General features: G+C 39.0%; 1 long non-coding RNA gene across 1 annotated transcript in view; it reads right to left on the bottom strand.

The window, feature by feature from the left end:
* The window catches only part of LOC144369600 (uncharacterized), a 38,112-nt gene extending 11,402 nt beyond the window's left edge, over nt 1-26,710 (bottom strand). The window contains exons 1-2 of the long non-coding RNA XR_013429389.1: nt 26,049-26,710; nt 24,192-24,445 (exon numbers count right to left, since the gene is read on the bottom strand). This is a non-coding gene — a long non-coding RNA (uncharacterized LOC144369600). The remainder of the gene's footprint in view (nt 1-24,191; nt 24,446-26,048) is intronic.
* Nucleotides 26,711-26,913: the final 203 nt, after the last annotated feature.

The raw sequence follows: 26,913 nt of genomic DNA, 5'->3' as shown, positions 1-26,913 counted from the left end.
GTTCTTTTGTTGTTCGAAATCTAGAAAGGTTACTAACTTAGATAGAACCAGTATTATAAATCAGGCAATAATTATTAGCATTTAAAGTAAAAATGTTGTAGCATGACATCATCTGGCCTCATGGTCCAGGCATTCTGGGACAGGCAAGTCTTCCTTGGAAGATGCTTTCCCAGGCTCTGCAGGATGAGGAACTCCCTTGCTTCTGGGTCACAAACATTCAGTAGCACATCCCAGTTATTGGGATGACCCAAAACATTCTCACATGTTTGCAATCAGCCTGTGTGGGTAGGCTTATTATTTCCCTTAGCTATGACCTGGCTCAGGAATCATTAATACAAATGCCAATTGGGTCAGAGGCTGGACCGTAATAACATAAATGTGTTCCTCTGTCCCAGTGTAAGAAGGTTGTAGTGGTGTGTTGTGTGCTTGCTGGAAAAAGGTGCATGATTTCTTCAGAGGTGTTCAAAAATCAAAGCTTTAACAACTAGTGTTCTGATCAACACAATTCTCCCTTGTGCCAAATTTGGCTGTAGCCATTAGGATTCTACTGCTACTTAGCTCCTATCTATCCAGTCCCTGTCTCTACTCCCTACATGGTATCTTATGATTTAGCCACATTGTCTCGGCACATATTAGGTCTACCATAAATGCTAGCTGAATGAATGAACAAATGGATGAGAATTACTTCAGGTCTTTAAAACTCTGTGTGCTCCCTAAATGTGTCAGGAACATTCTTCTCTCCTCTAGTCTTCTGCTTTTCCATCTGCCCCCTTCTTATTTTCACTTGACACTGTCCTCTAGCCACCTCTGCACATCATAAGGTATTATATTAAAGTAATGCCATGGTTTTTCTCCTCTAAGTTGTGAGCTCTTTGAGGATAAGGACCCTTATTTTATTTTGTCTCTGTACCTCTGCACCTAATACTGTACTCAGCACGTAGTTGAACTGCCTTAAATGCTGGCTGAATAAATGAACAAATAAATAAAAATTATTCCAGGTCACCAGCTAAGTTATGGATGTTTATAAGAGGAGTATTGATGCTTTAAATTTCTTCTTAGACCAGATCTACTGTGGGTCCTTAGTTGGCATTCCTGGGTTTCCTTTAAGTTCTCTTCTGGCACGTTAATCGGGGCTTACTTTTATGTCCCTACATCTGTAGTGCGCTGGTTTTGCTATAGAATTCAAATAATTTACTCCTGAGATTGTAAAAATTTGCCTTGTGAACTCTCATTTTTGTGTTTTGCTGGTATTGTGTGTTGCTTTCTCAGAAATGTCAGGGTGTGGTGGCCTGTGATTCTTCTATACCAGCAACGTACTCAGTATCTTGGTTTTAGTGCATGGCAGAAGTCAAAGAATTGCCCCTGCTGCAAACAGATCTGCCTCTTTGGTTCTGGATCTAAAATCTCCCAATGGTCCCCTAGATCCTCCCACCGTCCCCTCAATGTTAAACTGTTCCTTTGAGAACTAACTATGAGGAATAAATTTTTTCTGATTCTCTACCCTCTTCCTGCCATCTTATTTGGCTACAGAACCCTCAAACAGAGCAGGGAATGTGGCATTCAAAGTAAAAGGGTCAATTGCTCTGTACCCCAGGATTTTATGTAGAAAATCTTCTAATGTATCAAAGATTCCCAGGTACTCACAACAAACCTCCTTATTTCCATTTATATTTTTATTTCCTGAAAATGTTTTTCAACAAAGAGATATTGTCAGTGCACACATTACTTTTTTCCCCTTTCTCTCCTTTCCCTTCCATGGTCTGCATTTTTAAATTTGGTTGATGTGTAAGGAGAACACACACTTGACCAGCCGTTTAGTTTCCCACAGCCAATGTGAACATGCCCAGGGTGTTCTCCTGTGATTTTCAAGGCCTGCCTTTCTTCTGATAAGGTCAGCAACACACACAGTTTATCCACATCTGCTGTGTTCCTCGAGGTCAATCAAAGTATTCTTCCTTCTGGGACTAATGGGAATCTCCCAGAGAGAAACAATTATTGCACTTGAAAAATCTATTGATCCATGTTGTACAGTTCACCTGGTATTTGGGGTTCAGGGACACTTTTTGAAGCAGGGAGATCAATTCCAGGAATTCAAAACAAGATACTAGTGAACACATTCATTTTTGAGTATTTGCTTCTACTGCTATTAGAATCTCAGAATGCTGAATTCAGTTGCCACAAAATGTCAATAATCTAAGTCATCTAGCCTTATTGACTTCATTGGTTGAATTATAAGTTTATGATAATAGTGTAGTGCATAGTCACAGATTAAAAAGAAAAACAATCAATGGAATCATGAGTGGTCCTGATGGTGTGTTTTCTCATTTCTTTTTCTTTGCTGTAAATGTGAGGCTTGTTTTCTGCCTCCTAATGCTGATCTGGATGGAAATAGAAGCAGATGACTCCATATTGCAGATGGCAAAGCACTGGGCTGCTAGCTGTTAGGATTCACATCTCATATGGTTCATACTGAAATTTCCAAAAGAAATTTGAGACCATGACAACATCCTATATATTGATACCCACATGCAAGAACTGAATAAATAATTAAACCCCCTTGATGACCTATCTGACCTATGACTTTCTGTTTCAATCCATTTTTGCTGCAAAATAGCCTCCTCCCCCTCCCCGACAGTTGCCAAGTGATTAACTGGAGTCTTAGTCTCATACTCTCCTTTAGGAATTAGAAAATCTACCTCTAAATCCCAGTCACAGCCCTTATCAGCTGTCTGCCTCTTTGTTCTGGGTTTATACCTATAGATTATAAAAGATTTCAACCATCTCACAACTGTCTTATGAAAAAATAAGCAATTCACAAAATATTCAACATAATATGTGGTACATAGTAGATCCTTAAAAACATTAGTAAAATTTGTATCTTTATATTCTAGAAAGTTTAATGAGCAATGAAGCCATATAAGTCTCAGGGTGATATAACCAACATTTCTAAGGAAATACTTGGATATGAACTTTTTGAAAAAGTGAAGGTATTTTCTGACAGCTCAAGAGATGAACACTTGAGACTTATCATCCCATTTGGGGTTAGGACTGAAGCACCTCTCTCAAAATTTTGCACTGAGATGCTCATTGCCCTTACACTTTGACACCTACCACAGAATTCAATAGCATGATCATTAACTGATAATCTCAGTCTATGAAATGGGGCTAGTAGTTGTGATAGTCTCCTAGGTTTGGTGATGATTAAATTAGATGAAGTACATATAAAGCTTTGCATTGCACCTGCCATACAGTAGGTGTACAATAAGCAGTCCATTAATAGTATTATCATTATTTATACAGATCTTACCACAGAGGTTGTTGCATTTCCATAGGGAGGTTGAAAAGGATTGAAGAAATTATTTCTAAACTCATTCTAGCTGTAAAATACACAATTTGGTAATTTTGATAAGTTTAAGCACTAGAACAGTGTTGAAGTCTCCATTTTTTATTAACTTGGATAATTCTAAATGTCATTTCTCATACATGAAAATCCATTGCTGCCCCCGACTTTCGTGGGCAGCTGAACTTAAGATCACTCGTGTGAATTTGCAGGGACACCAAGTAAAATGCAGACACAATTTATCTTTACTCAAGCTTCAGGACAGCTTCCTGGCTCTCGGCCTCAGTCTCCCCAAGAAGGAGAGCAAAAAAGTCACCAGAGGCTGGAGGAAGTGGGAGGGAAGAGAACATTCGAAAGTAAGCTTTTATTGGGGGGACTCTTGTTCTTTAGAAAGTTCTATCCAAAAAAGGCCAGATGGGGCGGGCTACAAGGAACAGGTGGGTGTAACTCAACCCTAGGGGGTACATCCCTCAAAGAAGACCTTCTTACTACCTGAGTTAGACCCTGCCCAAACCAGAGCAAATGCAATGGTTGGTCAGAATCTGAGGCATCAGGACTGGAAGAGTGTATTCATTCATTGTGGCTCCCCACAGTCCATATTTAATAATATTAAAATGGTGAAAAGGCAAACACTAAGTAGCATTTAGCTATATCTCCCTTTCAAGTGAGTATAATTGTATGACAACTTATCATTTCAGTCCCAGAGATGCTCAAATCTATTTTAAAAGTTATTCTGTTCTCTTTCTAGAAATGCGATAAAAAATCTGAAAAGAAACCAATCTGAAGAGTATTTTTTTTCTCCCAATTAGAGAATATGATGGCTTTAGTTGTTAATAAAAGTGCTGATGCAGGAAAGCCTAATTGATTAGAACAGTATATGGGCTGGCTTAATGCTTTAGGTCAAATCCTTGGGAAATATACACTCTTTATGCAAAATTAAATGTATGGCAAGCATCTTTCCTGTCAAATGTCACTTTTTCTTTTCGTTTGCCATGTGCCTGCAACTATGATTTATAGAGATGAATTATTTATGGATAGCATTATAACCACAGATGCTGTTTGTGGAAAAGAATTAAATTCTATTATTCTCTTTGCTATTTTTGTGTTAACGTCTCCTTTTTCCATTAGAACAGCTCAGCACTACTTCTATTTTGGTGGTCTGCAGGCTGTGGTTTGGTCGTCAAATAGAATAGGATTTTTCCTGTCTGAGTGATAAATATCTTCATCATGTGCTGAGCTCCCTGGTGGATGGAGCCTAGAGTTGTGACCGTATCTTCTGACAGTAACCAGCAAGTCAGGCTAGAGACACCTTTACTCAGAGTAGCCGGCTTCTCATCTCTTTGCAATCAACTGTGCTGGGTAGTGCTAATTAGATGTGGCCAGGTGATCAGTGGAACTTTTGCTCCTCTCTTTGGCTCTGCCACTTTCAGAGTCTAGGCCAGTTCATTAATGATGAGCCTATAGGTGAGGGCTCTCTGGTCTAGAATTGACTGGCCATTTTAAGTAAGTAGATGTGAGAAAGAGAGAGAGGGAAAAACAGAAAACAGCTCTAATATCTATAGTTTGGGCTAGTGAATGGCTAGGGCTAGCAATAACTAAAATAATGAATGAGGAAATAAGATGATTGGAAAAATATGTTCATTTTTTGGAGGTGAGTTGGCCCTGCTTGCAGACCATCCTTCAGGTGGAAAGGTAAAAACAGGTGTATTGAATGAAGATCTGCAGTTAAGCATTTCAGTCTAGAAGGATGGCTGCTCAAGGGAAGCCATGACTTAAGACCAGTTTTAAAATTTCAGTACTGAATACATTGGCTCTCAGAAACTGCTGATGCTGTTGAACATGCCAGTGTCTCAGAATCTCAGAGTGGGAGTAAGGCAATATGTTCCACAGCACAATTGTGCATGACAGCCCTGCACCAGCAGGATGGGAGGCTTCCCAATGTACAGCGGTGGAGGTGGACTCAACCTAGTTCACACACCGGGGTGGGATGTGTCACCTCATAGCAGTTTATGTAATTCCCTCTGACACCTTTCACTCAAAGCAAAGTTAAATGCAGCACGATATATTAATATCAATTAAACTAGGGAGTGTGTCATCCTAATCACCATCAACATACATTTATTAAGTTTCTACTTTAGAGGGACTCAGTTTTGTCCTTGTTTTGGGTTACCTTTGACATCTTTAGTTGTAAAAGGTTGAGTGATTTGCTCTAAAATTCTCACTATTTGACTTCAAATAAAGGTGAATAGTGGATATTTCGGGTGGTACTTGATATGTTAATGAAAAATTTTTTAAAAAGAACTTTAAAAAACCCAATTCTATACATATGTCTTTATTATTAGCCTTTATCTTTAGGTCAGAAGTCACGAACCATGGATTTTATTTTCTCTGTAAAACTTTCTAACATTCCTTTGGTTAAATCAAGAGAAGCTAAAAATCACATATTCAAAAGTAGAAATTGACTGGGTTAGGGTTCTTGACCATAACCAGGGTCCAGAGGGAGCCCGAGAATTGGGCACAACAGTGACCTCCTCTGGGTGTTAGAAAGTGACAGAAGATTGAAGAAGGAATTTTGTAATGCTGGCATTGTATGGATAGCTTTTTTTGAAAATAGCTGGGGTTTCCTTTCCTTGGCAGCTAAAGTAATGTTGTCTTCATTGACCAGCTGAACAATTGAATCCTAGGGAACCAGCTTTGATGGCTTGGCCAGCATTACACAGTGCAGAAATGGCAGTGGAGGGCAAGTAGAGCCCTAAAGTGCTGATCCGTGGTTCTTGGCACACCTCCTTGCCATCCACAGAACACTATTGTTAGTAGAAAGGGAGCGGGCTTCCTTAGCTCTCTCTAGATTTGGAAGCTTCTGGGGCACTGAGCAGCTGCAACTTTTCAGGATCTCATTTTTTAGTCTGGAGGCACCATGTAAAGAGCCATTAGAGAAATGACAATGGATACTGGTTAAGAAGTCAGTCACCGGAGTCAAACAGTCCTGGGTTCAATGCCTACTTTGCCACCTACCTACCAGTTTTATGACCTTGGGTTAGACACTTATTGTCTCTAGCTCTCTGTTTCCTTATCTGTAGAGTGGAGAGAATATATGTACTTGGTTTTGTTGTTGAGAGGACATGAGTGGTGGTCATCCCTGTGAACCACACAGCACAGCTGGACACAATGATGCCTAGAGATGCTGGCTGCTGAGGTAGTCATGAGTTCATTCCCGGCAGTGAGTGGTGAAAAATCAGAAGGGAATTACATTTTTGTGACTTTAGTCTGCAACATTGAACGTGCTCATAGACATCTCAGATCCTTTCTGCCTGTTTTTTTTTTCTTCTTTTCTCATTTCTAGCTGTTGCTAACAATAGGCACAAAGTGAAAAAGACAAAGCCTCTTCCCATTGTCTTTTCCCCTTTTCTGACTGACTGTAGACACACATCGTATGAGATGGCCTTGCGTCCACTCTCAGGTCTCTGGCAGCATGCCCACTGTGGACCCAGGTCTTTACTCCCTGGACCCTCTTCTTCCTTTTCAACCAATTAAAAATCATCCTTAGGTGCCTTTTACCCAGAGAATAAGAGTTCCGGATCTGCCGGTTGGATCCAACCTCAGAAGAGTTGCTTTTGGCTGGCACAACACTTATTTTTTTTCTAATTAGTTATTTAGTTTCAAAGACAGGAAATTTCACATAAAAGTCAGGAAATCATGGGTGTCTTTGAGCTCCCCTTCCTAATGGCAGTGGCCAGTTGAGCACCAGGTGTCCTCTCAGGACAGTTATGTGCTAGCCCAGTTCACCCTAGTTCCCACCCTTTCCTGAAGTCTTATACCTGGTCTGCCATCATTGGCATTCCCATCTGCACCCTATCATCATCTACTTTTGTGATCTAACAAATTTGAATCCCAAAAGGTGGTAATTGGTAGAGAAACTTAATGCGATACGTGACTTTGCATGTTCCCCATGTGTTAAGCCTTAATGTACATGGATTGCCTTTTAAGATGATAAGCAAATGCTCAGGCAGAGGCGCAGTGGTATGGCCTGCCAGTTTAGACTTGTGGATATTACTGTCTTTTCTTCTAAGAGTATTTGGGCAATATAAAAATCTGTATACAACTTTAGCTTTTTCTATTTAAAGGGAGATAAAAAATGGAGATGAGAAAAGGGTTAATACAGATATTATGAAGTTTGAAATTCAGTGCAGTATTTGTTAGTTTCATTCATATTTTTAGCAGAATTTAAGGTGGAAACTTAAAGACATGTGCTGAATGTAGGAAAGAGAGGATCAAAGACCAGCTCTGTGAGAGGAGGTATGCTTTTTAATTTTTTCCCTAATTTTTCTAATATTTTACCTTGAGAATACTCCTGCAGTATATCAATCTATTGTCCCATTTTTTCATCTTCATGTCTGGTAAAAGTTTGCAGGGACATTGTATGCATATAATATATACTGCCTCTATTTTTGTTATTTTTTCAAAGGACTTCTAGACACACCACACAGCCTTTCCCAAAGAGAACAAATTTCTCTGATAGTCTTTAAGGGCTGATGCAGGTCTCTCTGCAGGACATTTTGGGGGAAAATATATTGAGTACCCTAAGAGGTTCTAGACTTTCTTGAATTGTCACAGTGTCCGGTGAAGTGGGGTTTGTTCCCCTTTAGAGAGGCAGCACAGTGTACCAATCTGACTAGGTTCACTTCTTGGTGCCTCCAATGACCTACTCTAGGACTTCGAACAGGGAACTTAATTGTTCCAAGCTTCAGTTTTGTCATCTGTAAGATGATGTATCGTAACTATTACCTGAGGTAATAAGCGTTAGCACTTCCTGGCACAAAATAAGCACTCAATAGACATTCACTGTTGTGATTTAGAGTAGGATCCTGAAATCCATCCATTTCAGATAGCTGCCTACTCTTCCATCCAGGTAGGGCTGCGCTCAGCTCCTGATGGCAGAGTGGACACTCCTGTTGTGTTGGCTCCCTGTTTCCTCCTCGGTCCCTCCCGTTCTCACCTTGACCTTCTGCACAGCTTGACTTCTAGTCCACTACCTCTTCCTTGATTAACACAAAATTAATTTCCCCCTCTGACACCCTCTCCACAGTCGCCTACCGGTTCTTTCCCCATAACGTTCAAATGATTTCATTGAACTTTTTAATGCCTGTGAAAGACGTGGAACCGATAGTCCTCAGTCTGGCCAGCCGTTTTAATTAGAGGGACTGTGTAGTGTGCTGTTAATTAAACACAGAGTTATTTTTAGATGTGTTTCATTAGTCCTTGGGAGCACCTCTTCCTACAGATTTTTTAAAAAACAGGTTAATTTATGGCCTGGTTAGAAGCCATTAACTCTTTATCTGCCGGTGCCTGGCAGAATCATCCCTGAGTCTCTCTGTTGCTAAAGAGTCAGAGAGAAGGCAGGATGGAGACTGCACCTGGCAGGCATGCTTCCTGCCTTCCCATTGAGCGTTCTCTCTAGTGATGCCCCCAAAGACAGAGGGTAATGCTGCAGGGATTTGCTCCAAATACTCTAATATTCAAATGCTTTTTGAGTTTCATGACTGAGTCCAGTCCTAAGAGGTGTTAAACCATTTAAAATGCAAGGACTCTGCTGTCATGATTCACTCTTCAGCGGGCACTCTGGCAAATTTTCCCCTCGGGACTGTCTTTAATGTCTTACAGATTAATCAAATTGAGCTTAAAAACACTTTTATAATATTTCAGGCAATATTATACCATGTAAATATATGTACATGACTGTATGTATACAAGTCATATATGCATTTTTAAAAAATAAAAATAGATACATCTTTAAAGAAAGATGTCCTGATAATTTCATTTTATACACTGTATGATTCTGTTTATAGAGCATTCCTCAACAGGCAAACTAATAGAGAGGGAGACAATATCAGTGGTTGCTAGGTGTTAGGAAACAGAGTGTGACTATAGGAGGACAGACATGTAATTCTCCGTGGTAAGTGGTAACTTAATTTTGGTGTGTTTAGACTCTTTTCTTTACATGTGACAAAATTTCATAGAACTAAGCCTACCTACATAAACACAATCAATCAATAAATAAATAAATAAATAAATAAATAAATAAATAAATAAACAAACAAATAAATAAATAAATAAATTCCAGCAAGATGTTTATATGTTATAACATGTATTAGGTCAATTGCACATAAATACTATACAACAAGTAAAATGAAAAGTAGATAAAACATCTATTGCTAAGATTCAGGGAGGCTTATCAGCTGTTGCTGGGGAGGCAAATTTAGAGTCATTTTATAAAATCATATTTACACCTGTTGTCCTTTGAAATAGGTTCACTGAAATCTTCAGTTTTGTTATAGATTTTAATGCTAATTAATGAATAATAATGCATTTAAATTACCCACAAGTGTGTTATGATTTCAGTACTTTGCATTTTGCTTTGAGCTTAGTAATCCCTTGTGGTTTTGCATATGATCAAGGCATAGAAATGTTAATAAAGGGTTATTTTTTTGCATTAGAATGGAACAGAGCTTTAATGCATGCGTTTATGAAGGCTCATTCCTGTTGTGAACATTAGCCTCTGTGTGGTCAGTCATCAATAACACAGAATTTATGGGAAATTTCTCTTTCCCTTTATCGCTATCATCCTACTTCGATATGACTATTGACTGCGATTGATTTTTAGGAGTGGGGGTAAAAGAGCATGTTTTATTCATTTTTGACTCTTGGTTTTCTTGGTAGTGTTGACTCCTCACACTTGCCCAGTTTTGATAGATTGTGAAGCATTTAAGCTTATCTATGTGATTTCCTTTCCTTTTTGCATATTTTTGTTTTTTCCTTTTCATATCAAATGCCCACTGCCTTCACAAGGCTGGGGTCCTATTTCTCACAGTGCAAAGGGATCTGATAAATGAATAACATGATAATATGCTAGCTCACCCATGGGTAATTCTTAAATGATATTACCCAAATAAATAAAAGCAATCTATTGCAGTAATCTCTTTAAATGATTCTTATGTTTAAAGTATCAACAACTTAATATCTCTAGGGAAAAACATCTTAATAATAGCCTTTGGTATTGGAAGGAAGTAGGGATAATGCTTAACTTAAAGGAATGAATTTCTAATATATAGTAGGATTTCAGTCACTATGGGCACCTGGCAAGGAAAGAGAAATCTTTTAGGGGTACATAAGTTGGGCCTTTCCATACTATGTGAGTTAAAATAATTAAACAATTGTCTAAATCAATAATGAAGGTTTTCTTACGTCTATATATTTGATAATATTTTGAAATTTAAAAATCTGTGTAAAATAGAATCTGTAGATCTTCATATTCCTACTAGATTTTAAATTCTCTGAGAGCAGGGACCATGTCTTTTTGTAACTTTGTGTCTTGGCATTATGCAGTAGATATTTTGGATGCTTATATACTTATATTTAATAAATTGAATAAATATAATAGTTGATGTTTAATAAAGAGAGTAGATTTAATGAGCATAGAGACATCTTCAAAAAATTTAGATGCAAGCACACCATTGTACAGGGGAAAGCAGTCACTTATAGCTATAGTTATGTTCTCAGATCTCTGACTCTCCTTAACTAATGTCACACTCAGCAACAGCATAGCTTTAATTACTATTTTTTCCCTTAATGCTCTTTGAAAGATCATTTGGTATATTAATGTTAAATATACGTACACGCGTTAAATTCTCTCTATAGCCTGTTTCCCTAAAATGCTTCCTTGATTTAGAAGACAACCTCTGAGCTGTGAAGGTATACTAGCCTGCTCTCTACGGACATCCATGATTATTGTTCAAAAAGAAAGCCTGATATTACTTTTCAATAAAAATAGCAGACAACTGATAGACAATCCATATCATATGAGTAGTTGTTATTTCTGGGTTTATATATCTAAATTTCATTCCCAGGGCTAGGAAAACAATCATTTGTCATTCTGCTCTAAAAATAATTCTAAACTCTGAATTCTAAAGTCAGGGAAGAAAAGGGATTTAAGTTTGTTTCTCATGTTTATTTTTAAAAAAATCCACATTGCATAGGTGAATAGATAAAGAAATTGTGGTATATATACATAATAGAATATTACTGAGCCTTAAAGAAAATGAAATTATGGCATTTGCCAGTAAATGAATGGAATTGGACAATATTATGCTAAGCAAAATAAGCCAAACCCAAAGAACCAAAGGCCAAATATTTTCTCTCATATGTGGAAGCTAATTCACAATGGGGAGGGGGTGAATAGAGGTACTTTGACTTAGAGGGGAGTGAAGGGAGGAGAGGGGCTATGGGGGTAGGAATGATAATAGAATGAATCAGACATTACCACCCTATGGCATATATTATGACACCACCTGTGAAACTCTACATCATGTACAACCAGAAGAATGAGAACTTACACTCCATTTATGTATGATGTGTCAAAATGCATTCTACTTTCATGTGTAAATAATTAGAATAAATTTTTAAAAATTAAAAAAAAAATCCATGTTGTAAAATAGAGTTCAGCAAACTTTTTTTTTTTTCCCTTAAAGGACCTAACTATTTTTAGCTTGGCTGACCAAATTGTTACTCTTGCAACTACTATGTGCTACCCTTGTTGGAAAAGCAGCCATAGATAACATGGAAATAAATGGGCATGACTGAATTAGCCCACAGTTCTTCATTTGCTTCCCCTCTTATGGATACTGCTAGAGGAATGTCAATCAAAACAGACATTTTTAATCTTATTTTGTGAAGAGAGCTACTATTATGGAGGAGATTCACCTGGGAACACTACTGATCTCTCAAAACGTTGGAGGTAACCAAGGAAGAGATTAATAATAAACTCATGGAGCCTGTAGTGACTGACATACAGAATTGGCACTACCTTCAAACAGAAAAACCAAATCCTCTGGTGCCCAAGTAAGGAGAATAATTTGTTCTTAACATGTTTCAGCCATGTTAGCTGGTAAATGTAAATTGGCTCTCTCTCAGGTTGATATGTGCATGGCAGATGCTTATGTTTCCCACAAAAGCAAAGGCTGAGAAGTTTATCTTTCATTGGTTATTCATTGCCACTTCGTTAATACCAAAATGGTTGCCTGGACACTCAGTTTCTACACTAGATAAAGGGAAAAAATAGCAATCCATTATTCTTCCATTTAAACCAATCTAAATTGATTGTCCTCTTCATTTCCCACTTACCCTGCCTCTCTTAAACCATAACTTCAGAGGCAAAGTGTTTATATATTTTTGCTGAGTTCAAGGATTTAATGTGCTGAGCAACATACCATTCCAGGAGCTGACCTGCAGTTTTCTGATTGATAATGGAAAGGCTAATGTATTATTAGCCCTATTATTTTTGGCCTAAAGTGAGCTAATAACTAGAATCATTATGTTGTACCTATAAAATGGTCAGACAAAAGGGAAGGTGTACAAATTGCAGACTATTTGTTAAATTAATTATAATATTGAAAAAATGAACTAGATGGAAGGAACATCCAATTTTATACAACTACGCTGGTTAAAGGGGCTATGGAATATCTAATTTCTGAGCTTTGGTAATACCATTCTTTGGATAACTTTGTTGCAGAATGTTTTGCCCATTGACCCATGTCTTATAATTATTAGTATCATATTTACTACTGTGGGCCCTAATATTTCACTGAACGAAACATACAGTTTCTCTAGGATTGCTGTCAATCTCTCTGCCCTAATGCCTTCATGTCGCCGTGGCATTCCACAGAGCAGTCATTCACTCACCATGGGTCTTGTAGCTCTGTGCCCTACAAGGTATGAGCTCCTACTGAGTCTAAAGAGGAGGGACAGAAAAGATGGAAAGGAACCCTGGGTGGTGCCTGGGAAGTGTCCTGTTGCTTCTCAACCTACTGGGTAGGTGGATCTGTGACATGGATCCTTAACAAAGGAATATCACCCTGCGGGGAGCAGGGGAATCAATGTTTGAGGGACAAAAAAATAAATCTGAGATTCTATAATGTCTTGTGGCCCTCTAAAGGGCCATGAAACATAAATAGAAATACAGTAGATCTATGGCATAGAAATAGTCCAAGAGGAGGAATTGGGAAACAAGTCTTTGGAAGGGGGGGTGATAATTTTTGAAGATTGAAGAACTGATTAGTGATGAAGAAGGAGGGTGTCTTTGCCTTTTTTCTTAACTTTTCTAGAACCATGGACATCCATTGGCTGGTGCGTCATCCCTAAGTTCCAAGGGGGGTCAACATTTACCTTGATGTGGGCAGCAGGGGAGGCCTGGTGCCTCAAGCCATCTTCTCTCTTAAACCTAATCTCCACAGCACTGGCCTATGGACAGATCCTCTGATTCTAGTCCAGATCCATAAGTCTTTTAAAAAACACTATCAAACACAAGTTGCTGTGTTTTAAGCTACCTCATAGAATGGCATATTCATGAAGAGAAACTCTAAGAGGCTTGAAAATTCTAGGAATATTTTCACATTGACCAGTTTTGCTATCTTTAAAGGAAAACATTAGTGGGTCCACGTCCCCCCCTCCCCACACCACCACCAGCAAAATAAATTAAACTCTTACAAATTAATTCTGTTAGTGTCAGCATTCTAAATAAAACTATTTCATCTCCAATAGGTTAAAATGGTAAAAGAAAAAAAAATGAAACACATCAGTTATTTTTTCCGGGTCCCACCTTCTGCCTCAGTTCAAGCAACTAACTGAAGTAAAAAGCAAGTATCTAATAAAGCAAGGACATTTTCCTGGGATTGACACCTTTACTCACTCTATCCCTAGCTCTCTCTTTCTGGGGTAAAACAGCAGCTGTACACTGAGGACCTTGAGGAGCTCAAAGTCCAATTAGTAGTCTCAGGTTGACACGTTCACTTGGGGAAACCTCTTTGGAGACAGGCTACGTGGTGGTTATGGAAAGCAGGTTCTCACTCGAGGCTGAACTGTCCATCAGGAATTCATTTAAAAAAAATCATCCATCCACAATTGGAAAAATTTGGTAAAGACACTAGAATCTCATGATTGCTTTTCTTTGCTGTGTATTTTCAGGGAGAGAATCCTACAAAGTGGAAGAAGATGAATTTAAGGTCAAGCAGATATATATCAGTCCAGGCACTGCTGTCAGATCTGCCAGGAGCAAAATACAGTGCACTTATGGAGAAGCTGATGAGGATAGGAATGTGTAAGCCCAATAGCAGTGAAAAGCAGAACTTGAGCATGTCATGAGGAAGGCAAAAAAGAAACAATGTGCCATAGGCCGTTGAAGAAAAATAGATCATGTCTGATTGAAAGGAGCAGGAGAGGCTTCCTTAAGGAGGTGACAGGGGAGACAGGCAGGGGAAAGAGCTTGAGATCTGAAGGTAGCACTGTTGGGAGTGTAGTCCTGAGGAAGGGAAAGATGGGTGCAGAATGCAACACTGGGAAAGCACCAGCTGTGTCCAGGGAACAAACAGCTGCTCCTTGGACTGGGACACTGCAGGTGACGTTTGAGAGAGCAGTCTCCTTTAGTGCAGAGGAGGAGGCGCCTCAAAAGAATGGAGGAAGGACGCAGAGGAGCTAGCAGATGCTGAAAGGTCAGGCTGCTCTTTAGAAGGCCTGAACTGGGGCTCAAGGCCACAGCAGCTCATTCTGCAGCAGTCCCTCTATACACGCATCTGAACTTGAAGTGGGCTGATCATCGTGAATGCAGGGATCCATGTGAGAGACCCAGCAAGGGAGGGGAGTGAAGGAGAGCTTTAGGGGGAGAAGCTCCATCCTCATTGCTAAGAGTTTGGTGGGTCCCCACTGAAGCCCAGAGAATGGCCTGGAGGATGTGTGTGACTCAGGTTGGATAGGCTAAGGATTCCAGCCTGAGGCTTCTGATCTTGCTGGAGAAGGAAGACTCATCCCCTGGTTTTATTCAGTGACAAAGTCAGCTACTGACCTCTCTGGGCCTCATTTTCTGGTCTGGTGGATGCTGCCATGTTCCCCCATTCTCACATAAGATTCAATTAGGATCCAAAGTGAGCATATCTGTAAAAGCACTTAGACTATATATGTAAACCAAACACACACACACACATATATATGTATTACTGGTATAAGTTATAGTTTTGATTCATAAATTATAAAAAGTTTTTAAATAAGTTTTTTGCTTCCTTGGCCCTAAAATATGTAATTTGAGCCTGTAGCAGTTGTCTAAAACTCACAGAACCATAGAACATAAACACTGAAAGGGACCCTAGTACCATCTAAATCTCCTCAGCTGCTGAATGGTGGCACATCTTAGTGGGCAAGAGAGCAGATGCTGGAAACAGTTGGAGTGGGTTCAAATCCCACCTCTGCTGCCTGCTAGACATGACTTGGAGCAAGACCATTATCATCTCTTTGTGTCTCAGTTACTTCATCTATAAAGTGGGGATAAAAACAAATGTCCTTTGTCACAGTGTTGTGACAATCAAGTCAATCAGCATGTGTGGAGCCCTAGAGCAGCCCCTGTACCCAGCCATGCTATATGAGCCTCAGCGGCCAGCTCAACTGTCTTGTTTTTCAAATGAGGAAACAGTCTGGAGAGATGGGAACTGACTTGCTTAAGGTATTAATTTTGCTTGGTGGCAGAGCAAGGACTAGAAAGTGTTTACTGACCCTCACTCAGGTCAGTGTCTCCTTCCCTGTCTTCTGTTTGATTTAATCCAAGGACTTGCTTTTATTGAAAATTTTAAAATGAAGAAAAATATGACAGAATTTTTCTTTCAAGTATCTTCAAGGGAGAACGAATCACATTTCTTTGGGAAAAAGGAAGAGCTTCTCAGAAAGACCTGGGTTACATGTGTCCTTACGTGTAGATTAGCACTTGGCAAAGAATCCCTGAGAGCCCTTGGAGCCTCTTCTGCTGTACTCGCTGCGGTTGGTTTTTATCGTCTGCCTGAGGCACTTACATCACACCTGCTGGTCTGGGTCTCTGGCATATTGTATGAAAATTACACAAGTTCTCTGGGGCCTACAGGAAGAAATAAATCGTAGACTGTTGCCTTGAGAGCAGAGTCTACATTTCTTCATACTTGTATTCCAGGCATCTAGCTCAACCAATAGGGCCTCAGTAAGTGTTTACTGAATTGACATGGGACAAAAGAGTGTTCAGCCTGAAGCATCGAGGAAAATTCTACTCATGTAGCCTCATTGCTGCCTAGGGGAGAAATTCATTTCATATTGTTTCTACCTTGTCCTGGGACTCAAACAGGATGTGTTGAGGGGGGCTCATTCCTGGGTCCCTGGGGTGAGACTCTTGATATTTTAGAACTCATTTGATCTATCCACAAAAGGGGATAATAAGATGCACCACATCCTGCAGATAAGTGAGCATCTACCAGCCAAATGCTTGTCCAGTGGAGCCCAGAAATGCTGGGGAGGTGAGGCGGGTCAGGAAATAGCCCAACAGCCTAGAAGTGACATCTAGCAATCTGTATTTGGGGCCTGGAAGGGACAAAGTCAGCCTCAGCCAGGATGTGAGAGCACTGCACAACTGCAGGCAAGAGGGGTTCCACTGGGGGCTTTTACCCTTCTCATTAGAGGCCGAGGGACAGCAGGTGACAAGGGGATCCAGGACCTGAAAAGGACTATCTCCTAACTCCAGGTGACTGTTTTTTGAAGGGGTCCTACCTGCATTTGTGGGCCGCTTGGCATTCCATGGTCACGTTCCACTCTTGAGAGTAGAATGGGAAGACCCTGCAATGTGTGCACATGTGTGTGTGTGTGCAAGGCGGGTTCTCCTCTCGTCCCTAGTTTGTGTTTCCACTTCTTAATGATAAAATGTCTTTTATTTAATGAAATAAAAATGTTGATAGATAATAGTTAACAAAACAAAACTTCTTTACTGGGGAAAAAGGTGAGTATTCTATTTTGAGTCTCATGATTAAAAATAATAAAAATAAAAAAATTGTATTGGTCTAAGAAATCCTAAAACTTATGGAAGTGGCTTGCCTTGGCTTCTAGGAGCACAGAAATTAAGCCATGTTGTTGCTTTAATTAGTGACTTGAAACAGTGAGAGATTCCTCAAGGAACTGTTCAGAATCCAGAGTTCAAAGTCAAGGGTAGGACTTACTTATGTTCAAATCCCAGGGCTGGAGAGATGGTGGGGAAGAAGTTTATCTTGGGAAACTGGTTTTGCACAATATTCTACATCATGATTAAGAACATTCTTTGAGCAGCAGGAGAATTGCCTGAGCAAACAGTGGCAGCAGCCACAGTAAACCTCAACTCTTTTGTAGCAATGCTTTTAAATACCCCCAAACACATTGGCTGGCTGAGAAAGACTTCCTCTCTCCTAATGCAAACCTGAGATGTTTTCCTTGCCAGACATAAAATGTGATCTCTCCTCTCTTACCCAGCCCAGAGTCTGTATGTCCTTGAATAATTGGAGAGCCCCAATTTAGGTTTTCCATGATACATTCTTAAGAAATCTCACTCTGGTGATTCATAACAATACTACCATGGAATAAGGCACATAATATATAGCTAATGTGTGTTGCTTGCCTGAGAACAATTTTAAAATGATGTTTGTCTTCTTTGACTTGCACTTGGGCCACAGAGGAAAGGACACTTGATCTCAGGCAACATCTCTCAAATGCATTTTATAGAATTCTAGCATGGAACAAATGCAAAAGTTTCGAATTCATAGTTGGGTGAAGGGAAATATGTCAAATAATACTACTACTTATAGAAGTCATGGATGGAGTCTCTTCTGGAACAGTGCTAGGAACTTTATGTATCTTTAGTTTTAAGCCTCATAATCATTCTACAGGATGGACGAATTATCTCCATTTAAAACTGAAGAAAATGAAGCTCAAAGAGATATTAAGTTCTCCAAAACTACCTAACAAGAAAGCTACAAAGCTGGAATTTAATTTAATTTTTTAAAGAGAGAGAGAGAGAGAGAGAGAGAGAGAGAGAGAGAGAGAGAGAGAATTTTTGAATATTTATTTTTTAGTTTTTGGTGGAAACAACACTTTATTTTATTTTTATGTGGTGCTGAGGATCGAACCCAGCGCCCCACACCCCGCACATGCCAGGAGAGTGGGCTACCGCTTGAGCCACATCCCCAGCCCAAATTTAATTTAATTTTGTTACTGCAGATTGAACCCAGGGGTAGTGAACCACTGAGCTACATCCCAGCCTTTTCAATTTTTTCATTTTGAGACAGGATCTTGCTACATTGCAATAGGGCCTCACTAAGTTGTTAAGGCTGGTTTTGAACTTGCAATCCTTCTACCTTAGCCTCCTGAGTTGAGTTGCTGGAATTACAGACATGTGCCACCATACCCAGCAATGGGCTGGAGTTTTAAAGATTGTGCTAATTGTTCACAATGAGGGTTTATAGTTACAATTTATCCAGGTCTTACTTTGTTTCAGGCACTTTACTATATTCTTTATATGCATTGTATACCTAAACTTCACATATGCATATATCTCTGTGAGGTATACATGCATGTGTGTGTGTGTGTGTGTGTGTGTGTGTGTGTATAAAATTTGTTGTTGTTGTTATTATTATTATTATTATTATCCCTACTTTGTAGGAAGGGAAACTGAGGATAAGAGAGGCTAAATTATTTGTCCAGAGTCATAGCCAGTAAAAGGTGAAGTTGGAACCTGAACCCAGTCTGTCTGTCTGGCCCTACTAAGCTACTGCCAAACAGTATAAGCTTCCTGTGAAAGGGATTATGTCATCTTATATGTCTTGGCAATATCCTAGCTCATTCAACATTAGAGAAGAGACAGAATCACCCAATGATTGGCAGAGAAGTAGGGATTTAAAATTTGTGGAAATGGGTTCTCTGGATAAAAATTGGTGAAGGGCAAGAAAATTTTCTTGCCTCAGTTGCAGGAAACCAGAGTGGCCTTACAGCTGAATAAAAATGAAAAGATCCTATTCTTAAGGACTCACAAGATTCATATAAACTGTCTATGTCAAAGTGAAGCAAAACGTCAGAACAGAGGGAGAGATTGGTGTCAAGAAATCACAAAATCCAAAGCATTTTTGAATAGGAGAGAAAATTTTTGGCCAATGCAAAGGTGCTGGTTCCTTTTAACCACAAGATGAGTCAAATCCAGAGATAGGAAAATGACCATAAAGCTACTCCAAGTGTGGTCTAGAGCTGGGAAACATCATAATCACAGGGCAGTTTGTTGGAGAAAGATTTGGGGACCCACTGAACGAGTGACTCTGGGCTGAGGAGGAGATATCTGTATTTAATACCATGTGCTAAAATTTGAGCTTTTCTTTGCTCCAGTCTTCTTCCCAAGTTTCTACTCACTGTCAGTCCCAGAAGTGCTCCATGCTTCAGGACATCATCTTACTCTGAGATGCCAGGCACTGACACCTGTCACTCATTTGGCTCAGGAGCATAGTGTTCTGGACCATGCCTCTTCCCTATCACTTCCTGTAACTTCTCAACTACTCAACAACTGCTGGAGAAGTTTCTGCTGCAGGTTCCTTCAGAGACAGCCCTATATCCCACATGTGTAGCTGCCAATCAGAAGAAGTGACAAGTCACACCTATTTCTGGCACACAAGGAAGAATTGATTTTGATTGTAAAAATACTTCTATGTTGAAATATGTATCTATCCATCTATATAATTGTATCTCTCTTTATGTTCTTCTCATTGTAACATTCTTTTCTTCAAAATAAGAGAGAAGCTTATCATAGACATGAAACCAATGACTGAATTTCAAGAGCAAATGAAAGAGCTAGTAAGAAGCAACTAATGGTGTTTGTCTGAATTTCCCTCTAAGGAGGAGAAATGCTTGTGTCACTCATCTCCGTTTTGAGATGAGTGAATGTGTGCTGTGTACTCCTGGTCAGATGCTTTGACCTAACATATCCCAGGTGCTTTTCTTCCAATCTGTTGCTGGCTCAGAAAGCACTCAATGGATGATCTGGCCAAGTCCAGGCAGGTGATACTGCTAACACATCTTCCTTGCCAAAATGCCTGAGATGCTATCCTTAGAGATGCGTTGCTTATCGCTAAATACTTCACCTTCAGCCAGGCATCTTTCTTAACGGATCTGTGGTAGGCATGGCCTACTGACATTCAAATCCTGATGTGAGGTGGGACTCTACAGAGGTTGGCATGTGGGGATGGTGGAGTGGAGACTAGAAAAGGGAGAGATTATGCAGAAAAAAGAAGATAACTTTCTAAAGTTTACCATGTTTTAACTCATCACTCTAACACTTATTGAAGCTCCAGGCGACCACTTTAGAGGCAATTTTAAGAGTTGACAGCCTTGTCTGTTATGAACTAATAACAATGCATATTCTTTGATAGTCATTAAGAACATGAAGGAGATAATTTTGGGGACTTGTGATATGACGATGCCAAAATATTTTGCTTTCAAGAATGACAGCTATGAAGGCTTTGTGAAATTTAAGGCAGACCAATAAAAAATAAAGCTGAAAAAAAAAAAAAACAGAACTTGCCATGATGAATATCAAGGGCAACTATGTAACAAATTCTAATTTAAAACTATTGTTGTAAAAGGCCCCTGATTTTGTAATGGGAGTAATCTGAAGCTCTGTTTTTTTTTGTTTTGTTTTGTTTTTTGAAGTTATTACTTAACAGGATTCATATATTTAGATGCATTTTCTACAGCTTCAATGGATAGTTATGTATATAATATATGTTATAGGCATATGACATATATTCTTATCACATGTATTTATTTAGATATAACAGAGGATAGATCATGAAGGATTTCATGAAGGAACTAAATTGTGAACCAACCTTTTCAAGAAGCAGGAATTGAAGAAGAGAATTGCCACTTGGGGAAAAGGTATAATCTTGGGGATGCCACACACAGGAGGCTACAGGCTTCTTTACTAAGACAGAGTGGCCAAAGCAGAGAGGCTGGGACATGAGTTTGAGCCACATGGAAGAGTGGTGATGAAGTGACCTAGAGTGTCAGCCTCAGGAGGTGGCTCTGGAGGGTTCCCAGTGACTCCTCAGCAGTAGGATGACTTAATATGAAGAGTGCAAAGATGGTGTTGGAGAGACAGCTAGGTCAAAGCTGATTTGGGAGACAGAGGCCTGGAAGGAAATCGAGTGTCTGGTTGCTCTTGGATCACGAACTGGTGAATCTGAGATAATGGGCAGAAACAGTGTCTCCACCTTTGTCTATCAGTAGGGGAGCTCTGCTTTCAGTCCCCTGGGTTCCTTTTATGGAGGCAAATTCTTGAACAAAGATGAAGAGACCCAGAAGGATGATTCCCTCTGGCTAAGGCTGTGGGTCAAGTGGTCCATTTCAGAGGGTCCTAGCCCCTTCCCTGAGAAGGGACCAGACCCCTTTCTGTGTCTCTTTTGAGATGAGCCATCTACAAACCCATCACATGCAGGGAGCTGAAAGTCTTTTTACCTGGTGGTAGAAAAATGACACACGTATTCTCACTGAAGCCCGGCTCCATTTTTGGAGTCCAAAGCAATCATTTATTTCAACTTTCCAGATTGAAATAGAGAACTGGGTGGGGCAAAGTGTTTTAAGAATCGAATTTCAGAAGACACACTCACTCCCAATTATCTTAGAGGCTGACTTTCTTTAAGAGAGTCGTATGTAGTGCAAATTCAATTCAGTCTGATTTAGGGGGACCAGGCTACAACTGGTATTTTAAAGGGGAACACATAGAGCCCTGATGGAGTCAGGAAAGCTTCCATTTTCTTCTCATCGTTAAAGAATAAACCTTCAGGAAAATGATTGAAGCCTGAGAAATTATGCATATCAGATTAATTCAATAGGAAAAACCCATACACAGCTGCAGTTTTCTGCCATTGTTTTTTTTTTTCCCCTCCTCTCTATTTAAGGGATAGGAAACCTTTTTTAATGCATTGGGTTTTCCAAATTGATTTCAAGGGTATATTATGCTAATGTCTATTAGCTTTACAAAAAGATGCTTGGCTCTCTGCTCTAAATCTTAGCATGGGGGTTGCATTATGATTGCTATATCATACTTATTCGTTCTGATGAAAGAAAAGAAGATTGAACATTAAAAGCTGAAGGTCATCCATACAGTTGTCCCAATAGCAATCTGTGTACCTTTAACCCTGAGGAAGAAAAGTAATTACCCTTTGGCTTCTGGTGACCCCAACTAACCTTTGTTGAAGGGCCAGAGAAAATAAAGGCTGACCATCAGCCTGCCCTGGCTGCCCTGGGCTTAACCTGCTGTGTGAATGAAGAAGAACCCAACAATAGGATGAGAGGATGTTGCCATGGAAATAGCCCTGGACGAAGGAGCAAAAATCAGAAATTTATCACAATTAATTGTTTTATTAGGAACCTCCCATCTTTTGGATTATTCCCTGGGGGTCAGAAGGGAGGATGTGTTCTCATTTAGATCCTTAGAGAAAAATTCTGCTTGAAATAAATGAGGCAGCCCATACAGTCAAACCATTCTAGGTTGTGGCTTGAATTGGACAGCTTTGTGAGAGCCGAAAGGATCTATGTCTCCTCATAACATATAAAGATGCAAATGCAAAGAGCCAGGACGAGGGCCGAGGAACCTCATTTGACCTAGTGAAGCAGCTGAAGTGTAGGTCTGAGCATCCATCTTTTAAATATTTTCTGTAGACTGTTGCCTATGCTTTTGTGCCTGGGCAAGGTCTATGAGGTCCAGGTAATAATATTTTATCAGTATGTCAATGAACAGAAACGCATCGTCACATTTTGTTGTCCCTGTTTAGCCTTCCTGTTAAATAGAATCCAACTTCTATTTGTTTTTAAAGAGAGCTAGTTTAGGTTTGAAATAGAAATTTGCCACCCAGTTATGTTCAGATTAAACTAGACCAATTCAAGATGCTCTGGCTGCTAAAGATTAATTGGAGGAAAGAAGGAAATGATCAAGAAATATTTCTTTCACGGAAAGTATGTACAAGAGTTATCTCTTAGATATAAGCAGTATACCACTTATTCAGAAGTAATATTTTTTTTATTTTTAACATTAGAATGTTTTTATTTTTATTCATAATGTAAAGATGAAATTAGACCTTAAAACATGTTTGAATCAGTTGAATCAGTTCTTTTGTTTGTTTTTATTAAGTGGACTAATAAAACTAAATAAGAACTACGTATCCATTTATCTTTTTTTTTCTTTCTTTTTTTTTTGGTGGCTGCAAGAATAGCAACATAAGACCTTCATTTGTTGTACTTCCTAAATAGTTATTCATGTTAATCAGTTTTTAAAATAATTTGAGGCATTAAAATAAAGCAGGCGGTTAAGCTCATATATTGATTTTCTCTTTAATGAGTATTTCATCAGTGAAATTTTAACCACTGATAAAGGAGAATAAACCAGAGCTGGTGTTCACTGGAGATACTTGTTCATTATAAGAATTTTATTTTCTGTCACGGTGTAAGATGCCAACAAGAGTTTCATTTATGAATCTTAACTCCAGATGTTTATAGGGAATTAATCTCATGTTGGGGTGAAGGATTATCAGCTTCTGTTAGAACTCAAAAAGTTATGTTTAATAAAAATAAACTTTTTAAACAAAAGGACGTATGTTGGAGACTCTGTGAAGTAACAATGGAATCCAGTTCTTGGGCTTCTTATTTACCCATCCTCTGCTTACAGTTAGTTTATCAACACACTTTTCTCTCTCTCTCTCTCTCTCTCTCTCTCTCTCTCTCTCTCTCTCTCTCTCTCTTTAAGACCAGAATTCTTTTTGCTACCACCCCAGGTACCTGTGGTTGTGAGGCTCATCTCAAATAATGTAATTGACTTGGCTAGACTCATTAAACACTCTCTGTGGCCTTTGGCAGGCTTTTAATCTTTTTCTCTGCTAAAAGAGAACAGTTTTTCTTAAGTGGCAGCAACACATCTCTAAAAATAAACCTGCTGTAAGGTTCTCATGCTGCTTACCTTACAGTTGAGCAGTACCTTGCTGGTGACTGCTGCTTGGTTCCTACAGGCTTTAGCTTTCTGGGGAGCACAAACCCACTTGCAGGGTGCTGAAGACTGTCCTGTGGCCGAGGCACTTGCAGCGGTGAGCTTCACGGTCCTCCCTCTACTTGGACTATCTCCAGATTTTTCTCTCTTTATTAATCCTCACCCGGACAGCGCAGCTGAGGCAGGGGAACCAACTGTAAAGACGGTAATAGTTCCTGTTGTTTTACCTGTTTGGGGCAATAGAAGAGTGGGAGGGAGAATGATGGTCAAGATCAGGGCATGAAAAACAATGTTAATCTTTTCTTACACAGAGAGATGCAGCACTATTTCCTTGGTCCCCCATTCAAAACCAGTATGCAAGATCTGCGCTGTCTTGGCTAATCAGTCTGTATATTACAGTTACTGAGAGGTATTTTACTGTGTATGTTTACTTGTGGACTAAATTTTTATTGTTCTCATTTTTTGTTTAGAGGGAAAAAAAAATCATTCGTATTTATTCGGTTTACACAGAAATCGTCCCCAAATAATTTCATAAGGAACAGGGTAGATCCAATCTTTCAGTGACTAGGTATTTAAGTGAAGACATAAAAGTATGTACTGATTTATAACTAATAATGCTTCACTTTAACTGCTCTTCAATAACATGTATAAAAATAGTATTAAAATATGCACTCATATTAAAAGATGAGGACTACTGAAAATAGTTCTTTATGTGTTTCTAACTATCCACACTTTATTTCTAATCCTTTCTCCTATGTATGCAAACCTAACTATAATGTGAACTATAAATCTTAATGTCACAAATACAAAGATAATTTGAGGATAAATGAAAGAAAAAAAATTAGACAATAAATTATATGTAGAAAAATGTTAAAATTGCTATCTAGTATACTTTGAATACCCATATTTTAAAAAAACAACATGGAATTTTTGTTAAGAGAGTTTGTGGTAATTTTTACAGGGTTAATATATATATTTGAAAAACACTATGGCATTTTGTCAACAGCGTTAAGATAATTTGTGTAAGGTAAATGCATATATTTAAAAAATTACAGGACACTTATCAAGAGAATTTATGATACTACTAAGTTGAATAGACACTTTCAACTAAAGGTGGGGAGACTATTTTAATAGTTTATGGGTATTAACACTATCAGATCCAAATTAAGAAACATTAATGACACGGCATTATTCTGACATAGCTAGTATTTAAAATATCTTTCACTGTTTTGTGTGGTATAATGAATCATACACAAAGTATAAAATATTTTAGGGGAATGCCTAACTGTGATGTTAACACTGCATCTGAGTTAGAGGATATAAAAACATAAAGAAAATTATAAGGTATCAATGTGCCTCATAAAAGGACATAATTCAGTCTTCTTCAATAGACTGGTGGAAATATAATATCGTCAAGCTTCTTATATTTTCAAGCAAAATGTATAGAGAAGATAACCTACAAAAATAAATTTAGACCTTTTTACATACATCTCAAAATCAAAAATATTCCAAATAAATTGTCAAATTTGCCTCTCACAAAGTCTTATAAGGTTCATCCTGAGTTTGAAGCCAGGATTAGGAATTTTACAAACTATTTTCACATTTAAAAATACATTTACAATGTCATTCTAAAGCAAGTGATTAACTCAGCCGAAAGCCACCACTACCAGAATTCCATATACAATAGGACCAGCTACCCAGCTGTGAAGTAGCTGGGTTTGGTGATTTCTATTTTGTACCTTCCCACCATAAGCACATAACTACAGTTCCTATTTAAGCTTTGAACAAGAGTAGCAGCTACCCTAAAAAGTTACCTTCAGGATTAAATACCTTTAGATGCTGCAGCGCCTTGGATTTCCAGTTAACCAAACTATTTTTTCCAGCCGAAACTCTTGAGGCATAGAGTAGTTTTTGTCTGTAAGCCTTTCCCGCTGGTCTTCTTAGGAAGCAGTGCTGGGGTGCTTTTATTTTTATTTTTTTGAATCCTGTTGGTAATTTGAGGCTCTGTCAACTAGTGCTTGTCAACCCATCAGCAGCCTTCCGTAGGGTGGAAGGCTGAAGGGCTGTGGGCCATGCATCTTTCTCCTCTTCTCAGTGGACCTTAATAGGAACATGGCCTCATGACTGAGGAAAGGAGGGGAAAGCTGAGCCATCATATATTCCACAAATTGCAGGCTTTGCCTATGTCCTGCAGAGCCAGAGAGGGGGATTATTGCTGCAGGAAGGGAAAAAAAAAAATCTGGCCACACTGTAGAAATAATCACTGCAGTTGAGCCTCTCCTTACCTCCCCCTGTTCTCTCTCTCTTTCTCTGTCTCTTCCCCTCTCTTTTCTCGCTCTCTGTACGAGGCCCCAGCTGATTCAGGCTGCATCCATCCATACATAAATCATTCCCCTTATTCTATTGGTTACATGGTACATGGCAAGTATTGATTTTTTCCGTTGCCTCATTGCTGGAGAACACTTGGTTTTTGTGAGACAGAAAAAGGAAAAAAAAAAAAAAAAAACCCCAAACCAAACAAACAAACAAAAAATCCTCACCAGAGTTTTGTCTAGATAAAATAATAATAATGATAATATTGATCAATCAGATCTGTACCATACTCATGATAAGTGTGCTCTAAAAACAGAGCTTATTTGGGGAGACTTTTAACTGCCTATTTGCATGTTTCCAATATATCCTGTCTTGATGTAAA

Source organism: Ictidomys tridecemlineatus, chromosome 12 (assembly GCF_052094955.1).
Source record: "Ictidomys tridecemlineatus isolate mIctTri1 chromosome 12, mIctTri1.hap1, whole genome shotgun sequence".
Classification (NCBI taxonomy): domain Eukaryota; kingdom Metazoa; phylum Chordata; class Mammalia; order Rodentia; family Sciuridae; genus Ictidomys; species Ictidomys tridecemlineatus.
Note: the sequence above shows the minus strand (reverse complement) of the source record. Positions and strands in the feature narration are given on the sequence as shown.